Below are 18681 nucleotides of genomic sequence, written 5' to 3'. Positions count from 1 at the left end.
TAAATTTACCACTGTTGAGGCCTTATTGTTGGTGGTTGGAAAAGCTTCAATCCATCTACTAAATACATCAACAATAACGAGACAGCACTTGTAACAATGTAGATGCGGTAATTCAATAAAGTCGAGTTGTATGCATTCAAAAGGACCACCTGGCAAGGGGGTTTTGCCTGGGGTGCACTTCACCCCTTTACCAGCATTGGTTTGTTGGCATATCAAACACGACCGTATTTTGCCTTGTGCTACTTCCTCCAATCTGGGGTGCCACCAGGTACGTAGTAAAATGTTACTCATTCCCTCCTTGCCAAGGTGGGTGTCAGAGTGTAGGCAGTCAATAAGCATTGGTAACAAAGAATCAGGTATACATACTTGACCAACTGGAGTGACCCAGAGGCCATGTAGCGCAGAGTGCGTACACTCGTGCGCCTTTCACATTTGTTTTTCTGAGTCAGGGGCGTCCCCCTGTCAGTGCTGCACAGTGACCATGTCTGGGGTGCCCGGCGTTGCTATCTTTGGCTTGCAAACAACTGCTTGTTTTTCCATAGTGGAAATGATTTTGGACCCCTGGCGTGCTGCCAATTTCGCTTCTGTATCTGCCCTGTTATTGGCCTGGGTTATTAGGGAGGCATCTGAAAGGTGAGCGGAGCATTTAATGATGGCCAATTTGTTTGGGAGGAGGATGGCTTGGAGGAGGTTCTTTACATAAACTGCAATTCTGTATGGGGCTACCTGTAGAGGTCAGAAATCCCCTGTGTGCCCAGAGTTGGTCAAAATCATGGGCAACTCGAAAAGCATAGCGGGAGTCAGTGAAGACGTTAGCTATTTTGTCCTTGGCTAAAACGCAAGCTCAGGTCAGGGCAAAGAGTTCTGCTTTTTGGGCAGATACTGGGGGCTGCAGAGATGCAGATTCCACACTCTGGGAGTCGTTTACCACGGCATAGCCACTAAGGCGGGTGCCCTGTTCAGAAATGTAGGAACTACCATCGACGTACAGGTTTAAGTCGGCTGACTGGATGGCCTTATCTGAAAGGTCTGGGCGGGGTGCAGTTAAAAAGTGGTTACGCATTAGACAGTCATGAGGTGGGTCCGCAAGATCCTCAGGTGGGGCCTCTAGGAAGGTGGCGGGATTAATGGTCGTACAGTAGGCGAAAGTGAGGAGTGGGTTATTCAGGAGTGCTACCTCGTATCTGTTTAAGTGGGCCTGGGTACGGTGTTGTGTCTGGTGAGAAGTTAAGAGTGCCGTTACGGTATGGGAGGAATAAACCACAACACCTGTTGCAGGGTTATATTGGAGGCTTCTGTTACTAGGGAATAAATGGCTGGAGGCATTTGTGAGCATGGTGGAAGTCCCCTTGCAACTGGGTCCAGCCGAGTGGAGTAGTACGCCACAGGTCTCTTCCTATCCCCATGGGTTTGAGTAAGGATGGCTGTAGAGCAGTCCTCTAGGACATTCACGAAGAGCTGAAATGGGCGATCATACAAAGGGCGTGCCAGGGCCGGGGCGCTGGCAAGGGCCTGTTTGAGGCTATCAAAGGTCTCCCTTTGTTCCTTGGTAAGTTCAAAGGGTCCCACAGACTAGCTTGAGGCCAAGGGTGTGAGGCGCTTAGTAAGGAGCGCCATGTTAGGTAGCCACTGCCTGCAGAAATTTACTAACCCTAAGAAGGCGCGCATACCCTTTGGGGTAGTGGGCGGTGGGGTGGCAATGATGGGTGCAATACATTCGGGAGTGAGCCGCCGCTCGGTAGCACTTAAGAGGGTGCCCAGAAATTTTACCTGGCGCTGGGTTTGTTTTACTTTCTGTGGAAGTGTTACGTATCCCCAAGAGCGGAGTGCATTAACTAGTCTATTCATATCCGTGATGTTGGCGGGCTCCGAGGGGCTTGCTAGTAAAAGGTCATCGACATACTGAACAACAGTGGATTTATCAGAAAGGTGCAACCCTTGGGGTTGATTATGTAAAACTTGGGAAAAAATAGTTGGGGAGTGTATAAAACCTTGCGGGAGGCGCGTCCAAGTGTATTGCTGACCTTGGAAGGTGAAAGCAAACAGGTACTGCGAGTCGGGAGAGAGAGGAATTATGAAAAATGCATGCTGCAAATCCACAATGGTAAAAACGCAAGAGTCGGCGGGGATACTGCTGAGAATGGTAGCTGGATTCGGGACCACGGGATGTAGTGGTTCCACTACCTCGTTGACCTTACGTAGGTCTTGTACAAGGCGCCACTCCATGTCTGTCTGGGTTTGAGGACGGGTAAAATGGGGGTGTTACAAGGTGATTGGCAAGGAACCAGGATGCCCTGTTTGCAGAACGAATCTATTAACCGAGTTATTCCGTCAACTGCCTCTCTCCGAAGGGGATACTGTGGGATGGAAGGCAGTTGTGCTCCCGGTCTTACACAGATCTGGACTGGGGTCACTGGGGTGTACCCTACCTCAGACTTCGATGCGGCCCATAAATCGGGGGTGGGCTCATCTGAAGGGAGTCGATGGGGCCGGTGATGGTGTAAACAGCCCGTTACCGAGAAAGGGACGAAGTAATAGGTCAGGGTCCCCCCTGGCAGAGCCTGAGGAACCCCGAAAAGGCCTTTGTCTGCCTGTACCTCAAGCCGGTGGGCTTGGAATCCCAGCTCCTTTGGTCTATGTCCCTTGTTAATTGACAGGGTAATGTGAGGGGACATCAAGCCTGACTGATTCCACAATTCATTAGGCACTTGGACTAGAAGTGCTGCCCCCTCCTTTCCCACTACTTCCCCTAAAATAGTGACAGTCACCATGCAACCCAGGAGAGGAGCATACAATCCTTCTAGTTCCCTTGAGGCCCCGGTGGGGTTGTAAGCTAGCGTCATATGCGGGTCTGTGGTTTCCAAGGGTGGGTCAAAATCGCTGCTCATGAAGTTCACCGTCCACCACTGAGGAGGCTGGTAAATCCAGAGGATCCTATGGTTTTTAGGACCAGTAATGGTAATACCTTCATCCGGGCAATGTATTTTGAGTTGGAAGGAGCAGAGCAGGTCCCTCCCGGCTAGGTTAACGCCCAGGCTTGTGGTTACCGCAAACTGGATCAGGCATTCCTGATCTTCAAATTTAACTTGTAAGGGTTCAGTTAAGGGGTAGGATCTTTCCTGTCCCTCCAGTCCGCTCAATGGAACTGAAGCAGTGGACAGTTTAAAATCATGCTGGGTAATACATGGGGCTTCAAGGGTCGAAGTATTTGCTCCCGTGTCTATCATAAAGGGAATCGGCTTTCCTTCAACTAAGAAATTGACGATGGGTTCATCGTCTGGGTTATCGGTGAGGGCAGGGTACATGGAGAGGCTACTCTCCACGTCTAGTCAGGCAGAAAATGGGTTGTTGGTTGAGAAAGGTTGTTGTCTACCAGGATGACGGTAGTGGGGGCAGTCCCTCCACCAATGGTCAGGTGCCCCACAGAGGTAGCATCCCGTCGGCCTGGCGCTCGCCGGTGCGGGTTGCTGGGGTCCCCTGGGTCCTAGGTAATTACGAGAGGGTGGTGGCCCACAAGGGGGCCCGTACACTGGGGCTCTTAAGTCATTGGGATACAGTGGGTATCCATTACCGGACCAGTCAACCCCTTCTGGAACGCAAAATTGCCGCTCCATTTGATAGCCTGTATTGTCGGAGTAGGAAGGTTGGGGCCGAGGGGGTCTCTGCACCATTTCCTGTTTTACCTTTGTGGCTTTCGTATCGCGCCCGTTACTCCAGAAGTGGACTAGCGCCCTCCTCATGGCTTGTCGTGTGTGGTCAGGCCAGTTCATGTCATTAGTGCGGATAGCTGAGGCCACTCCCACGGGAATGCATTGTAATAGGAGGGCGTTAAACTGGGGGGAGGCATTGCCTCTGTTGTAGACATCGTCCCCTGCATAGGTACTGTAAAGTGAACAGAAACGGTCCCAAAAGTCTGGACCGTCCTCACCCTGTTTCAGTCGGCATTCTAAAACTTTAGTTATGTCAATAGGCTGTTGGAGGGTTTTACGAAGGGCAGTTCTAATAGTGGCCACCTGGTCCTGAGGCCGGACGGCCGCCTGAAAGGCTGTCCAGTCGGCATAGTTCCCCAGGTGTTCTTTCCACTGTGTCACTTCATTAGTCGTAAGGGCCATGCAACAAAGACTGAAAAGGTCTTGGGGGGGTGGCCTGATACATCTGAATTGTTCCGATCACATAATCTATGAAATCCTCCGGGGTTGGTTTTACGGTTGGGCGCCCGACTCATGATTAAGCACATCTCCTGAGGCTTCCAAGAAGTGTAAATTTGGATTGTAGGATTAGTGCTGGCTTGGGCTGGATCAGGATTGGGAACACTCCTGCTGGGGAATTGTTTCTTAACCTTGGCTCCCTTAACCCCGTTCAACATGGTCGGTAGGCTGGGATCTGTAGGGTCGCCATAATCGGTGGTAGAATCAGAGTCGGTGTCCGTCTGAGAATCTATTGAAGGACCGTCCCTTGCCAGAAAGCTCCGTCGTTTGTCTGTGGCTTTAGAGCCACCCGTCTGTGGGCTTTCCCTTCGACTAAGCCGCATCCTGGTTCGGGACGCAATAGGATCATGGACGTGTCCCAAGGGCGGGACTTGGCTAGCAGTCGCTGGTGTTAAGGGCGGGACTGCTGGCGGGCTAGCCGCATTATATGGGGGCGGCAATGAAACCGGGGGGTAGGTAGGGGCTGTGGGTCGGACCATCCAATCCTCCTCCTCTTCGTCTGTATCATTACTTTGGAACAACAGGGGCACGCCAGACATGTCGGGAGGTACCTCCACTTTATCCTTACTACTTTTATTTTTATTTCTGCTCTTCTCCTTATACACCTCATTTACCTCTCCTCTCTCCCTTCTGCTCCTTTCAGCATCGTGGTCTCTGCACTGAGACTTCAGGACTCCCCAACTCTTAGGATTTCCCTGTTCATCACACACACTAATTCCCCTTCTGCGCGCATTATGTTCCCAGCTAGCCTGCTTAGATTTATTTGTTAGGTCTTCGGCCGTTTTTCTCCGTGGACATTAATAATTTCCATTTTTCCCCTGTATTCCGCTCCCAAATTGCCTTTTCTGCCTTTAGGCATTTATCTACGTCCCAAGTTCCCCCCAATGGCCATATTTCGTTTCCCAATTTCTTATTGAGGCATGCTGATAATTTACGGAATTTATTCTCATTCTTCGGATCGTCTTTACATAACTTAGATAGTGGGGTATTGGACCCAGACTTATCGAGAGTTTGTCCCATTTTTGTATTCTACCTGATCGGATGGTACGAATCGCTGCGATTACCTATAAGATCGGTCTCTTTCCTTCACCCACTTCAGGTTCCTGACCTTGCCGTGGGGGATTTCCCCTCTTAAGAACCGGTCTAAGGCAGGATGGTAGTACCGGAGAACCGATCTCAGAACTTAGAGCTCAAAACCTTGAAATTCACAACTTAAAATCCCAAACCCAGAACTGGGGACTCGAACCCTGAACAGAACTTAACTTAACTGGGGACTTGAACCCCTCCTTACCTGTGGCACTCAGATAGGTTCGCGAGGAGTCCGTCAGAGGATTGTCGGTAAGCGAAGGGATCGATCAGGTGTCTGACTCCCTGAGAGGGATCAAGGTGAATCGTACCTTGTGGTCCCGTCCGTCTCAGGTGGCCGTTATCCCCGTCAGTCGCTCATGCCGCTTCCAAAACCTCGTCTTGGACTCCTGGCTGGCTCGCCAAATTGTCGTCCCGAAATCAATTTCCCTTTCCGTCCGCTGTAAATAACACAGTGCCACGAGGTCGATTCGAACAAGTACCTTTATTAGCAGTGCACCGCTAGGAGAATTCTCTTCAGCACTCACTAAGAGTCGCTTCCCGAGTTCTCCCCGAACAAAGGGCAGACAGACATTTATACAGGAATTGTAACGCACATCCCATGCAAACGGCGCCGCGAGTTTCGGTCAAGCTATAGAGATCCCGAGACAGCTATCACACCTTTTGTCTTAGTATAATTGAGTTATAATCAAGGCTTTCAAAGGCAGGTATCACCTTTCATTGTTCAGACCAAGTCTTCACCTCGATGTTAATTACACTCAGTATCGCCACCGTCTGACATATCAGAATGGTCCATTACCCGAAACAAAGGCAGTTAACATACTTAACATTCCAACCTAACTAGTGGGTCAGCAGCTTGCTAGTCCTTGCTAAAGAAATATAAATGCATATATATATATTTTGTTTGCCAGTTATAGGTATGGTTGCAATTCTTAACCCTTCACTTCCTCATCTGTTGCACCCAAGCTCATCACCTCCAATCAGCCCTGGACTGCTTTCCCTGCCCACCGACTCCTCAGGTAAATCCCCAGTCTCAATCCCTCCAACTCCGCCTCCCCTCCGTGTCCCTTTGAATGCCCTGCCACAGCCGTCACGCTCGGCGCCAACCTCCCAGCCCCTGTGCCGCAGGACTCCGGTTTGATCTGCCTGCTCCACAGCATGCGGTTGTGTGAGCCCGCTGAGGGTTTACACGGCTGCAACACCACTTCCTGACTTTCGTGCCCTGTGCCCGACTGATGAAGGTAAGTGTGCCCGATTAGTGACACATAGAACATCGAGCACTACAGCACAGTACAGGCCCTTCGGCCCACTATGTTGTGCCGGCGTTTTATCCTGCTCTAAGATCCATCTAACCCTTCCTTCCCACATCGCCCCCCATTTCTCTATCATTCATGTGTCTAAGAGTCTCTCAAGTCCCTGATGTACCTGCCCCCACAACCTCTGCAGGCAGTGCGTTCCACACACCCACCACTCTCTGTGTAAAAAACATACCCCTGATATCCCCCTTGTATCTTCCTCCAATCACCTTAAGGTTATGCCCCCTCATGTTAGCCACTGTTGCCCTGGGAAAAAGTCTCTGACTGTCCACTCGATCTATGCCTTTTATCATCGTGTACACTTCGATAAAGACACCTCTCACTCTCCTTCTCTCCAAAGAGAAAAGCCCGAGCTCACTCAGCCTATCCTCATAAGACATGCTCTCGAATCCAGGCAGCATCCTGGTAAATCTCCTCTACACCCTCTCTGAAGCTTCCACATCCTTCCTGCAATGAGGCGACCAGAACTGAACACAATACTCCAAGTGTGGTCTGACCAGAGTTCTTTAGAGCTGCAACATCACCTCGCCGTTCTTGAACTCAGCACCCTGACTAATGAAGGCCAACACTCCATACGCCTTCTCAACAACCCTGCCGACCTTGCAACACTGATCTCCACTGATGTCAGGCTAACTGGTCCGCAAACCCCTCAGTTGTCTCTGATGGGGAACAGAACCAAACGCAGAACAGGACGAGGCCCTTCAGCCCACCCAGTCTGTGCTGACGATGAACCAATCTGACAAATCCCATCCACCTGCACCCGATGCAATCCCTGCAATCCCTTCCAGTTCACGTGTCTGTCTAAATGTCTGTTCAACACATACAGGAGCCTGAGGGCACGTACCACCAGGCTCAAGGGCAGCTTCTATCCCACGGTGATGCTATTGAACGGTTCCCTGATACGATGAGATGGACTCTGACCTCACGATCTACCTTGTTTTGACCTTGCACCTTATTGTCTGCCTGCACTGCACTTCCCTGTAGCTGAGACACTTTACTCTGCATTCTGTTATTGTTTTTACCCTGTACTACCTCAGTGCACTGTGTAATGAATTGATCTGTATGATGAGTATGCAAGACAAGTTTTTCACTGGACCTTGGTACAAGTGACAATAATAAACCAGATAAGATATCTTTATTAGTCACATGTACATTGGAACACATAGTGAAATGCATCTTTTGCATAGAGTGTTCTGGCGGCAGCCCACAAGTGTCTCCACGCTTCCAGCACCAACATAGCACACCTGCAACTTCCTAACTCGTACGTCTTTGGAATGTGGGAGGAAACCGGAGCACCCAGAGGAAACCCACGCAGACACGAGGAGAATGTACAAACTCCTTACAGACAGTGGCCAGAATTGAACCTGGGTCGCTGGCGCTGTAATAGTGTTATGCTAACTGCTATGCTACCAATACCAATACCAACAGACACAAAGCTGGAGGAACTCAGTGGGACAGGCAGCACCGTCAGAGGGAAATGGACAGTCGACATTTCATGTCAAGACCCTTCATCGCAATCCTGAGATTACAACCCTGGAAGTCCTGCTACAGAACATAGATTACAGGACAGTACAGGCCCTTTGGCCCACAATGTTGCGCTGACATTTTAACCTGCTCTAAAATCTATCTCACCCGTCCCTCCCACATACCCCTCAGGCATGGTAGTGTAGCAGTTAGTGTAATACTAGTACAACACCAGCGCCCCGGGTTCAATTCCAGCCGCTGTCTGCATGGAGTTTGTGTGTTCTCCCCGTGTGTCTGCGTGGGTTTCCTCCGGGTGCTCCGGTTTAATAGAACACAGAACAGTACAGCACAAAACAGGCCCTTTGGCCCACAATGTTGTACCAACCTTTAAACTTCACCTAAGACTATCTAACCCCTTCCTCCCACCTATCCCTCTATTTTAAATTCCTCCACGTTTATCTAGTAATCTCTTGAATTTGCCCAATGTACCTGCCTCCACCACTGCCGCAGGCAGTGCATTCCATGCCCCAACCTCTCCCTGGGTAAAAAACCTCCCTTGAACTTCCCACCCATTACTTTAAAGCCATTCCCTCTTGTATTGAGCATTGGTGCCCTGGGAAAGAGGTGCTGGCTGTCTACTTTGTGTTCAGGGACGTTGTGGACTTTTCCGACGTGATTCTTATGTTATGCCCATAAATTCTCAGGTATCTTGGCTGATACCCCTGGAAGGAGAAGGGAATCTTCCCTGGGCAGGTGCTGCCTTTCAAACTTTGTGGGCCAGAGTTGAGGCTCGAGTAACACTCTCCCCTCCTGCTGGTTGAAGAACTCAGCCCTCACCTCTCATCACAATAGATGTGCTGTAAAACTGTACACAGGGAGGGTCTCAGACAAAAGTCTGGTTATCACAGTTCCAGCTTCCTCGGGCTTCGAGAGAAGCATCGACAAAATACATTGCAGTCATTCCCAGTTTTGAAAGCATCTCCTTAAACTCTGATCATCAGGCACCAACCTCAAAAGGGCAGAATCTTTCCCCAACCTGACTTAGGAGTGGCTCCTTAGTTATTGTATTCAGGACAGAAATCAGTGAATTTTGTTTGAGGTAGTGCATGGGGGAATCAGGTAGGACAACGAATGAGGCACAGGATCTGTCAGGACAGTCCTGTATTGCAGTGACTCAACTGTGTAACATTCAGCCCATTGAGAACAGCCCCGTGTTGAAAAGAGCTGGGAGTAGCACAGTAGTGTAGCGGTTAGCGTAACGCTATTGCAGTGCCAGTGACCAGGGTTCAATTCCGGTTCGCTGTCTGCAAGGAGATTGTACGTTCTCCCCGTGTCTGCGTGGGTTTCCTCTGGGTGCTCTGGTTTCCTCTGACATTCCAAAGATGGATGGGTTGGGAATGATGGAGGGCATGATATGCTGGCGCCAAAAGCATGGAGGCACTTGTGGGCTGCCACCAGAACACTCTACGCAAAAGATGCATTTCACTGTGTGTTTTGATGTACATGTGACGAATAAAGATATCTTAAATCTTAAAAAAAAGTAGAGTTAAACACCATTACTTTCTCCCCGAGGCTTGATGGATCGGGAATGTCACAGAAAGATACAGCACAGAAACAGGCCGACACAGTCCACAACTCCACACTGATCCCACATTCATCCTTTTTTTAAAATTCTCCCGACATTCTTGTCAACTCTCCCCAACTTCTCCCACTCACCAAGCGCAATTTACAGCAGCCAATTGACCTACCAACCAGCATGTCTTTGGGACATGGGAGGAAACTGGAGCTCCTGGAAGAAATTCCCAGTCACAGGGAGAACCCCCACACAGTCAGTACCCAAGATCTGGATTGAACCTGGGCTCCTGTCACTGCAAGGTAGCAGCTCTATTAGCTGTGCTGCTCTAATATCTGGGACAAGACCCCTGCTGAGCTGTTGTCTTTGCCATCAATCTGCTGAAAGTCCTGCAGGAAATTCCGGGGGAAGCTCTTCACCCACACAGTTCAACAATGTGGAGCGTGTCACCACACGGAGGGATGGAGGTGAACCACAGGAATGCATTGAATGGGAAGCCGAATGAGCACAGAGCTCGTAGAGCTGCTGCCTCACGTTGACAATGTTCAATCCCGACCTCGGGTGTTGACTGTGTGGAGTTTGCACCTTCTCCCTGTGACTGTGTGGGTTTCCTCCCACGTCCCAAGAGGTGTGGGCTGAAAGGTTATTGAAGTACTGTAAATTGTCCCTGATGTGTGGGTGATTAGTAGAATCTGCTGGTGGTGGGGGTGAAGCAGGGTGTGGTCAATGCAAATGTGGGCAGAATTTTAAAAATGTATTAATGTAGGATCAGAGCAAATGACTGGTTGATAATCAGAGCAGACTCAGTGAGTCAAAGGGCCCATTTCTGTACTACATCTCTCTATTCCTCTGAATATTCACACTGGGTGAGATGGGAGGAGGCTGGTGTGGAGCAGAAACACTGGAAGGCACCAGATGGGCTGAATGGCCTCTCTTTCTACTGGTTGTGTGCATTGCAGAGACGGGAAGGGCCTTAGATAAAGTGCTTCGAACAGAACCACTTTATTTTAATCAATGATCCAGAACATTGAACTGTAACTCAGTTAAAGAGATTACAAAAGAAAATCAACTGTGCCCAATGACCAGGGTTCAATCCTACGTGACATCAGCAGCGTCGACAGAATCCGTCCCCCGTGAACACCTGCAACACTTGTGAATATGCGCTAGATTTCAGTAGCAGTGATGGTTGTATATTGAGCATAAAACGTAGTTAATCTTTCTCTGCAGTGTGAACTCGCTGGTGTTTCAGCAGCTGAGATGACCATGCGTAATCGGTTTGCATAACTGAGTGAATCCCTTCCCACACTCGGAGCAGGTGTATGGCCTCTCCTGGGTGTGAACTCCCTAGTGTGTCAACAAATTGGACGAATGAGTGAATCCCTTCCCGCACTCAGAGCAGGTGAACGACCTCTCCCCAGTGTGAACTCGCTGGTGCGTTATCAGGTTGGATAACTGAGTGAATCCCTTCCCACACGTTGAGCAGGAGAACGGCCTCTCCCCAGTGTGAACCTGCTAGTGGTACATCAGGCTGGATAACGCAGTGAATTCTTTCCCACACGTTGAGCAGGAGAACGGCCTCTCCCCAGTGTGAACTCGCTGGTGCGTCAGCAAATGGGACAAATGAGTGAATCCCTTCCCGCATGCGGAGCAGGTGTACGGCCTCTCCCCAGTATGAACTCGCTGGTGCGTTATCAGGTTGGATAACTGAGTGAATCCCTTCCCATACGTTGAGCAGGAGAACGGCCTCTCCCCAGTATGAACTCGCTGATGCGTTATCAGGGAGGATAATTGAGTGAATCCTTTCCCACATGTAGAGCAGGAGAACGGCCTCTCTCCAGTGTGAACCCGCTGGTCCGTCTGCAAGTGGGGTAACTGAACAAAGCCCTTCCCACACTCCGAGCAGGACAATGGCCTTTCCCCGGCATGAACTCGCTGGTGCGTCATCAGGCTGGATAACTGAGCCAATCCCTTACCACACGTTGAGCAGGAAAACGGTCGCTGCCCAGTGTGAACTTGCTGGTGTGTCAGCAGGTGGGTTGACTGAAGGAAGCCCTTCCCACACTCAGTGCAGATACACGGCCTCTTCTCTGTGAATTTGTTGGTGCATCAGCAACTGGAATGACCGAGTGACTCCCTTCCCACACTCAGAGCAGGTGAACGGCCTCTCCCCAGTGTGAATTTGCTGATGTTGTGTTTGAGATTCCCATAAACAAATCCTCTGCTTGTTGGATCCTGTAAAAGAAATTTACAAAGGCCATCAATAGGTACAGGACAGTATTTCAGCTGAGATTTTAGTCTCTGTAGCGAGCTGTTATAATAATGATAAACACAAGCTTGAGGAACAACGTCATCTTCCATCTGGGAACATTGCAGCATCCAGACTGGCATCAAAATCTCTGGTTGTCTTTCCATCTATAATCAGAATGGGCCATTTCTGCCACTTCCCTTTGTTCTACCCGTTGCCTCCCTCACCTACTCTGCCACTGAAATTCAATGTGTTTTCTGTCTTTCACTGTTAAAAGGGGCATCAAACCCAAAACATTCCCTCTTTCTGCAGATGGAGACACAAGAGATTGCAGATGCTGGAAATCTGAAGCAATACATAAGGGAGCTGGAGGAACTCAAAGTGGGTCAGGCAGCATCTGTGGAGGGAAATGGACAGTCAATGTTTTGGGTCTTGGTGGTGTTGGACTTGGCGACTGTATTGGTATTGGTTTATTATTGTCACTTGTACTGAGGTGCAGTGAAAAACGTGTCTTGCATACTGATCGTACAGGTCAATTCATTACACAGTGCAGTTACATTGAGTTAGTACAGAGTGCATTGAGGTAGTACAGGTAAAAACAATAACAGTACAGAGTGAAATGTCACTGCTATGGAGAATTAGCAGTGCAGGTAGAAAATAAGGTGCAAGGTCACAACAATGTAGATCGTGTGATAAGAGTCCGTCTCATTGAATAAGGGTATCATTCAACAGTCTTATCACGGTGGGATTGAAGCTGGCCTTGAGCCTGGTGGTACGTGCCCTGAGGATCATTGAACGTGAAGGATAGACGATTAGACTCACTTGTTGGAGATTGTCATTCTGCGGCAGTTTTGTTGTCCAAATGATATTTGCCACTTAATATTCCAGAATAGAAGTGTTAGATACCATTCTATATCCAGACATAATAGAACATGTTCTCAGTAGCAGAAGGAGCAGAGGACATTGAACATGGTTGAGTTGTAAAATAACAATAAGTTGCAAGGATTTTTGTTTCTTCAACACAGTGTTAACTGACACAATTTAGCCACATGGGTCAATTACTTTCACAATACATGTATTTTTTATTCACTGGGAGTTGGACTTAATCCCTTTTTTGACCTCAGTCCCAACTGCAGCTGCTACCTACAATGATTTGGACATCCCTTCCCTCCTTCCCCCTCCCTCATTCTGTCCTCAACCCCTCCCCATTCCCCCAAACCCTGCCCCTGTCCCCCATTCCTCCTCCCCATTCCCCCTCCCCACTTCCCCCACTGCCCCTTCCCCCTCTCCTCCTCGTTCCCCTTCCCCCTCAATACACCCTCCCCCTCATTCCTCCTCCAACATTTCCCCTCCCCTATTCTCCCCACCCGTCATTACCCCCTCCTGTACATCCCCTCCCCCTCATTTCCCCACACCATTCCCCCTCCTCTTCCCCATTTCCCCCTCCCACCTCCTCCCTCATTCCAACATCATTCCCCCCTCTCCCCTCATTCCCCCTCCCTCAGTTTCCCGGCTCCCTCCCCCCATTCCTCCCCTCCTCCCTCATTCCCCTCCAGTCCACCCCTCCTCCACCTCCTCCCTCCTTCCTCCTGCCCCCTCCCCAATTCCCCACCCCTCAATCCCCGCTCCCCACCCCCTCAATCCCATGAGGTCCTTTTCCTCTTATTCACGATTCACTTGCACTTCTTCCAATCCACTCACTGCATTGGGTGCTCACAGTGCGGCCTCCTCTGCACCGGAGGAACCGAACACCGGTTGGGTCACCGCCCTGTGGGGAACCTGCGTTCGGTCCGCAGGAATGACCCTGAGCTCCCGCTTACCTGTCACTTTAATTCTCCGTCCCACCCCCAACCCGACCCCCACCCCCTGCACTGTTACAAAGAGGCCCGACACCAGCCTGAGCAACAGCACCTCCCCTTCCCTCTGAGTACGTTGCAGCCTTCCCCTATCCCCTCTCCTCTCCCCACCCCTCCCCTCCCGTTCCCCGCTCCACACCCCTCCCCTCTCCCCTCTCTTCCCCTCTCTCCACAAGGATCGTTCATCCGTGACTCTCTTGTCAGCTGGTCTCTCCTCACCCATCCCCCTCCCGGCACTTATCCCTGTAACCGCACCAAGTGCTACACCTGCCCCTGCACCTCCTCCCTCACCACCATTCAGGGCCCCAGACAGTCCTTCCAGGTGAGGCCGTCCTTCACCTGTGAATCCACCGGTGTCATTTATTGCATCCGGTGCTCCCGGTGCAGCCTCCTCTACACCGGTGAGACCCGACACAGATCAGGGGATCGCTTTGTCGAGAACCCTCACTCCATCCGCCTCCCAGCCGGGATCTCCCGGTGACCGGCCATTTTAATTCCACTTCCCATTCCCCCACCCACATGTCTGTCCTCGGCCTCCTCTACTGCCGAGGGGAGGCCAGACGCAGATTAGAGGAAGCGGTGACCACTCCCCTCTGTCCCGTTCTCCCTCATCCCACTGAGCTTCCGATAGTTCACTTCCATTCGATCTCACTTCTGCTTCTGTTCTCTCACTTGTTCAGTTAACGCACAGATTTGCTCTGTTGATGTTTTCGTGTCTCTGTCCCACGGACTGTGTAACCTGTCACAGTTCTCCTTTTCCTTTTTCACTTGCTCATCATCTGATCTTTATGTTTTTCACAGTCCACATCGTGCTGGTCTTGTAACTGAACACGTTCCCTCATTCTTCATTGTGATTGGATGCTGGCGTCCATCCAGTTTTCCCCTTCCCCTCGGGAATTCTCTGGATCTTACCCCATGCACGTTTAATATTATCCAGCAGCCGGACCCCATCAGACTCAGCATTGGTGGGATATTTCGTTCTGATTTCTTCACTAATCTTCACGGCTTGGTACGGCAACTGCTCTGCCCGGGATCGCAAGAAACTGCAGAGGGTTGTGGACACAGCCCAGCACGTCACAGACACCAGCCTCCCCTCCTTGGACTCTGTCTTTACCTCTCGCTGCCTTGGTGAAGCAGCCAGCATAATCAGAGACCCCACCCACCTGGGTCATTCTCTCGTCTCTCCTCTCCCATCAGGCAGAAGATACAGGAGCCTGAGGGCACATCCCACCAGGCTCAAGGACAGCTACTACCCCACTGTGATAAGACTATTGAATGGTTCCCTTATACAATGAGATGGACTCTGACCTCACGATCTACCTTATTATGACCTTGCACCTTATTGTCCACCTGCAATGCACTTCCCTGTCACTGTGACACTTTACTCTGCATTCTGATTGTTTTACCCTTGTCCGACCTCAATGCACTGTGTAATGAATTGACCTGTACGAACGGTATGCAAGACAAGTTTTTCACTGTACCTCGGTACAAGTGACAATAATAAACCAATACCAATACCAATAATCTTATCCAGTTGGAATGTTTTGTTTAGATAAGAACTCAAACGCTCAGTCATCTCTTCACAAGTAACAACTTGTAAGGAGAGAGTTAAATTTTCCAGAAGTCATATTTGATTCCTCCTTAGTTTGTGCTAAAGTGTGTGAGACAAAATAGAGTGAGCTGGGAATGTGGGGAATGTTTTGAGAATGTAGCGGAGAGCTGGTCCTCAGCCTTGAGAGGAACGTGTTATCTGAACAGTGAAAAACATGTTTTTCTGCAAAACCTGATGTCTTTAAGTTATATGCCTCGGCCAGAGGTCCCAAGAGATATGAAGGTTCCACCTGTTACCATGGAAAAGTAGCGGGGTAAGGGAGGGTGTTCAAATGGGGCTACTTCTCTGTGCAAATCAGAATCTCGGTTTAGGCTGGAGTCACGACCGTGTGCTGTGAGAGAGGGAGAGAGAGAGACAGACAGAGAGACAGAGCGAGAGAGATAGAAAGAGAGCAAGAGAGAAAGATAGAGAGAGAGAGAGACAGTGAGAGAGCGAGAGCAAGAGAGAGAGAGAGATAGAGACATAGAAGAGGCTGTTGGACACCTGGGGTTCCCTCTTGCATCTGTAGTAGATCAATTCATTGAGTGATTGATTCCTTCCCTCTGTATTTTGGTGAAGTGGTTAATGAGTGGACTATATAATTCTAATAAAGTCGATTTTTATAACCTTTAACACGTGTAACGTGCCTCCTTTATTTGCGAATACCTCTTGCTGTTGAATCAGGAAAGGACAAGGAATGAATTTTAAAATATTCTTGTTACAAATGAAATGATCTGCATGGATGGCATGCAAATCAAAGTTTTTCACTGCATCTCAGTACGTGTGGCAATAATAAACCAACTTAACAATGATTATTTCAATGCCCTTCTGATGGTGGGTATTGTTGGGATGCTGGTTCAGTGCCAGATGTTGGATCATCCCATTAATGTGAGAAGTTGTAGGATTGTGCCAATGTGGATAATCATTTTGTCCCTTCATTCCTAGTTTTTGGCAGATTACTCTTCCGATGTCCTGTGAAGTGTTTGCAGTTGTTGTAATGCCCCCTTATTGGAGGTTGTTGTTGTAGTACGCAGCCCACACGAGTCGACGCTGTTGTGTGAAAGCACCGTTGAAGTAAATGCCTGAAGCCCAGTCAGTGCAATTGTTTCTTTAATGACCATCTGTGCCCCGTTGTTGTAAAGTGTGTTAAATTTTGTTGCTGTCATGTCAGAGAGCAATACAGGACGGATACAGGCCCTTCGGCCCAACCAGTCCATGCCGACCACGGTGCCCTCCCAGCCAGTCCCAATTTCCTGCATTCGGCCAATATTCCTCTAAGCCCCACCCCTCCATGTACCTGTCCAAGTGTTTCTTAAATGATGCTGTTGTACCTGCCTCACCCACTTCCTCTGGCAGCTCGTTCCACACACTCACCACCCCCTGCGTGAAAAAGTTGCCCCTCAAGTCCCTTTTAACTCTTTACCCTCTCGCTCTGCCCCCAGTTTTGGATTCCCCTACATAGAACATACAGCACAGTACAGGCCCTTCGGCCCACAATGTTGTGCTGACATTTTGTCCTACTCTAAGATCCATCGAACCCTTCCCTCCCACATCGCCCCCCCCCATTTCCCTATCATTCATGTGTCTATCTAAGAGACTCTTAAATGTCCCTGATGCATCTGCCCCCACAACCTCTGCCGGCAGTCTGTTCCACGCACCCACCACTCTCTGTGTAAAAATACTTACCCCTGACATCCCCCTTGTACCTTCCTCCAATCACCTTAAAATGATGTCCCCTCATGTCAGCCATTGTCACCCTGGGAAAAGACTGTTACCCTCCACCGTATCTCTGCCTCTCATAATGTTAAACATTTCTATAAGGTCGCCCCTCATGCTCCTACGTTCCAAGGAATAAAGACCTAGCCTGGCCAACCTCTCCCTGTAACTCAGGACCTCGAGTCCTGGCAACATTCTCCTAAATCTATTCCACACTCTTTCCAGTTAAGCCACGTCTTTCCTACAACACGGTGACCAACACTGTACACAGTGCTCCAAGTGCGGCCTCACCAACGATTTGTACAACTGCAATGTAATGTCCCAGCTCCTGTACTCAGTGCCCTGACTGATGAAGGCCAGCGCGCTAAACACCTTTTTCACCACCCTGTCTACCTGTGACGCCGCTTTCAACGAGCTGTGCACTTGTACTCCCAGGTCCCTCTGTTCTATTACACTCCCTGCCATTCTCAGTACAAGTCCTGTGCCAGTTTGACTTTCCAAAATGCATCACCTCACACTTATCTCTATTGAAGTTGATTTGCTGCTCCTAGGCCCACTTCCCCAACTGATCAGGATCCCCCATGTCCTGTCAAAGCCAAGGGCTGCCCTCGGTGTAGACAGGAGGATGGTCTCGGGCATGTCTTAGCCAATAAAGGGGAGTTCCCTGGTTCAGGGAACAGTTCTGGGCACTTTGGCTCCGCAGCCGCTGCTCCCCCTGCAAGCACCCCCTCGGGCCACCCTCACCGCCCCCCCTGCAACCTCGGGCCGCCCTCACCGCCCCCTCCTGCAACCTCCCCTCGGGCTGCCCTCACCGCCCCCCCTGCAACTCCACCGGGCCGCCCTCACCGCCCCCTCCTGCAACCTCCCCTCGGGCTGCCCTCACTGCCCCCCCTGCAACCCCACCAGGCCGCCCTCACCGCCCCCTCCTGCAACCTCCCCTTGGGCCGCCCTCACTGCCCCCCCTGCAACCCCACTGGGCCGCCCTCACTGCCCCCTCCTGCAACTTCCCCTTGGACTGCCCTCACTGCCCCCCCTGCAACCCCCCCCCCCACCCCCTTGGGCCGCCCTCACCGCTCCCAGCACGCCCAGAGACTCAGTGGAAACTGCAGTCTAACGGAGCCACAAGAGGTTCTGCAGATGCTGCGGTCTGCAGCAACCCACACACACCGAGTGCTGGAGGAAATCAGCGTGTCAGGCAGCATCTGCGGAGGGAGGAGGGTGTTGGTATTGGTTTATTATTGTCACATACCGAGGTACAGTGAAAAACTTGTCTTGCATCCCAATCGTACAGATCAATTCATTACACAGTGCAATTACATTGGGTTAGTACAGAGTCCATTGAGATAGTACGGGTAAAAACAATAACAGTACAAAGCGTCACAGTTACAGAGAAAGTGCAGTGTAATAAGGTGCAAGGTCAAAACAAGGTAGATTGTGAGGTCGGAGTCCATCTCATCGTATCAGGGAACCGTTCAATAGTCTTATCACAGTGGGATAGAAGACGTGATACATCCGGATAGGATGCTTTCTATGGTGCATTGATAAAAGTTGGTGAGTGTCAAAGGGGTCATGCCAAATTTCTTTCGCCTCCTGAGGAAGTAGAGGCGCTGGTGAGCTTTCTTGGCC

The 18681-nt window shown here is 50.2% G+C and overlaps 3 pseudogenes; 1 reads left to right on the top strand and 2 right to left on the bottom strand.

The window, feature by feature from the left end:
- Positions 1-18681, bottom strand: part of LOC127576415 (zinc finger protein 850-like) — a 244464-nt pseudogene that overhangs the window by 62294 nt on the left and 163489 nt on the right.
- Positions 1-18681, bottom strand: part of LOC127576414 (zinc finger protein 585A-like) — a 204422-nt pseudogene that overhangs the window by 22256 nt on the left and 163485 nt on the right.
- Positions 1-18681, top strand: part of LOC127576853 (zinc finger protein 271-like) — a 312902-nt pseudogene that overhangs the window by 187724 nt on the left and 106497 nt on the right.

This window comes from Pristis pectinata, chromosome 12 (genome assembly GCF_009764475.1).
Source record: "Pristis pectinata isolate sPriPec2 chromosome 12, sPriPec2.1.pri, whole genome shotgun sequence".
NCBI lineage: Eukaryota > Metazoa > Chordata > Chondrichthyes > Rhinopristiformes > Pristidae > Pristis > Pristis pectinata.
Note: the sequence above shows the minus strand (reverse complement) of the source record. Positions and strands in the feature narration are given on the sequence as shown.